Raw genomic sequence first — 2,837 nt, 5'->3', positions numbered from 1 at the left:
TAGGTGGTCGGCCCACTTGGCGGCTGGGTGCCTTAAAAAGGAAGGGGTAGGATCCGGCGTGTTGGGACACCATCGCTCGCGTGTTGGAGATCGAGAGAAGGAAACCCTAGCCGCCGTCGTCCAGATCTGCTTGGGTTGGTGGAGGGTATGGCTATGGCGCTGCGCACCATGGCCGCCAAGCTGAAGCAGAAGATCCCCGCCGCTGTCCAGCGGGTTCGCGTCTCTTCTCGTGCTCCGGTTCGTTCCCCATCTCGATTTTCTCGCCCCCTTCCGAGTCTTTGATTGATGCAATCGAATCGATTGATAAAGACATGTTGCGATGCGCGATTAGTCGGATCCATCCGTCGACGTGAGTCTGTTGCATGTTCTTCTACTAGTGATGGAGGCCCTGCTGCTTAGGTTGTTGGGTTAAATAAATAAATTTTGATGATATTAGCAATCGGAATCAACGTGTGCAATCCATCATCTTTCTGTTACCAGAGACACCACAGCCCGATGTTCTTAGCTATTTTCATTGATTATTGAATTAGCAATGTAGTTTCAATTGCTGGAATTTCTGAATGTTGTTCGAGAGTCCTGACGATGTTGAGATTTCGGACAGACTGATGATAGTTGCTGCCAAACTTTAAGTTGGTGTTAAACCTTGTATATTTAGCTTGGTGTTTTGAACTGAAAATACCAAACTTTACCAATGAAATTATCCATGTCATTTTGCATTCAGCGGCCCCAGTTTTAACGATTCAAACTCTACTGCATGTAGGCACCTGCTGATGCTGACTTCGACCGCTTCGGCTTCGGCCCAGAGTTTCGGTAAGGCACTAAAAACATGCAAGATTGTCGTCTGATTGATTCCTTCATTGCGCAACACGTCCTAACATTCATTCTCATTCCTCTTTGGAAGCCGGGCACTGGACAAGATTGTAGAGAAACACAGGAAGAGGCGCAGGGACGAGGCCTTAGCCTGTGGTGCTGGCTTCAGTCTTGGAGCACTCACCTTTTTGCTTGGGGTCCATAGGCTCGGTTGAAGGGAGATGGCTCAATGGTGAATGACTGGAATATCTATCCTGCACCGCATGTTCTACTATCTACTACTGCACCTGCAAGTTCTACTATCTACTAGTACTCTATATATCATGCATGTTTTAACTAGCCGGTGTACTCTGTAATTCCTGGCTTGTGTGTTATGTAAGATCACTACTGTATGTACAATGGGGATCCAGGTTCTGTGGGATCTAATTTCGGTGGTTGCATGTGGGATGTAAGGGCACTCTATCGCCACTCTTATCTGTTGTTATCAGAGATCTATATTCAGCCGTGTTGTTAATCTGTTGTGGTGTTCTCATGGTCTCAACCTTCGAGTAATGATTCGTATGCATTTTGCTCTATGTTCTGTCTGATTGCTTTGGCCGTGAAGTTTTGTGAAGGCCTCCTATCTGTGACTTGTTAATTCTTCTAGTTAGCTCACATTTACCAGTAGTGGGGGAGCAAGAATCCTACTGCCTCTGTTTCTAAAAGCAAGACGTTTTGGCAGTTCAATTTAAACTGTCAAAACGTCTTGCATTTTCACACAGAGGGAGTACCTAATAAGTCCCTGCCAGCTCCAAGTGAAGCGGAGAAGCCTGTTCCCTTTGCAATGTCGATTGGCCTTTCTGTGCAAAGAGTTCTTCTTGTGCAAACCTTTTGGGCTGCATTGGAGAATGCTTTGGGAAAGAAGAGCACCAATCCTGAGGTTAGCCCACTGTTGCCACTGGCAGAGCCAGTAAAAATGAGTGAGAAGGCTGAGCAAATCATATGGTTTGTGGATGACGCAAATGTCTATCGTGACCAATCAATGGTGCAATCTTTATTCCTTTCTTCTTTTTTGCGAAAGAGTGCAATCTTTATATTCAATCCAAGGACTGGTCAACTATTCCTGAATGTTTGTTCATTTCCTTTTTGCTTTGCTTTTAGTTCTAGTTTTGTTTAATGGCATAACTGTGGAGTTTGTTGCATATTTCTTGTAGTGATGGAGGCGGGGATAGTTATGGATAGGCCCTGCTTAAGTTGTTGGGTTAAAATTTGATATTAGCAATCGGAATCAACGTGTGCAATCCATCTTCTTTCTGTTACCAGAGACACCAGCCAGATGGCTTAGAGTCTCCTCATGTTCTTAGCAATATAGTTATTGTGATTAAATTAGCAATATAGTCTCAATTGCTGGAATTTCTAAATGTTCTTCTAGAGTCTTGATTTTGAGATTTCGGATAGATAGATAGATGCCAAAGTTGGTTAAACCTTCTATATTTAGCTTCAGGTTTTGAACTGGAAATACCAAACTGTACCAATGAACACCACTCATCCAAACAGGATGAAGTACTTGTTTTTGGAAATCATCATGTGGCATCCAGTCCAGAATCTCTCTGTTGACCTAGACAGACTCAATAGATGTTTTTAGATGAAATTATCAATGTCATTTTAGTTTCAGCAGCCTGCATTAGCTGCTCCCATTTTTAACGATTCAAACTCAACTGCATGTAGGCACCGGCTAATGCTGACCTCGACTGCTTTGGCCCAGAGTTTCGGTAAGGCACTAGACATGCAAGATTGTCATCTGATTGATTCATTCATTGCGCAATACATCCTAACATTCACTCTCCTTCCTCTTTGGGAGCATAAAAGCACCGGAGAAGATTATAGAGCAACACAAGAAGAGGCGCAGGGACGAGGGCTTGGCCTGTGGTGCTGGCTTCAGTCTTGGAGCACTCACCTTTTTGCTTGGGGTCCGTCGATTCGATTGAACGGATGGGTCAATGCCTGGGATATCTATCCTGCACCGCATGTTCTACCATCTACTACTA

General features: G+C 44.3%; 1 long non-coding RNA gene across 1 annotated transcript; it reads left to right on the top strand.

Moving 5' to 3' along the window:
• Positions 1 to 3: 3 nt before the first annotated feature.
• Positions 4 to 1,326, top strand: LOC123177004 (uncharacterized). The gene is made up of 3 exons (XR_006488736.1): positions 4 to 237; positions 761 to 810; positions 902 to 1,326. It is a non-coding gene; the product is annotated as an uncharacterized lncRNA (long non-coding RNA).
• Positions 1,327 to 2,837: the final 1,511 nt, after the last annotated feature.

Source organism: Triticum aestivum, unplaced genomic scaffold (assembly GCF_018294505.1).
Source record: "Triticum aestivum cultivar Chinese Spring unplaced genomic scaffold, IWGSC CS RefSeq v2.1 scaffold267548, whole genome shotgun sequence".
NCBI classification, from domain to species: Eukaryota; Viridiplantae; Streptophyta; class Magnoliopsida; order Poales; family Poaceae; genus Triticum; species Triticum aestivum.
The sequence above is the reverse complement of the archived record's forward strand: the minus strand, read 5'-3'. Positions and strand labels throughout refer to the sequence as shown.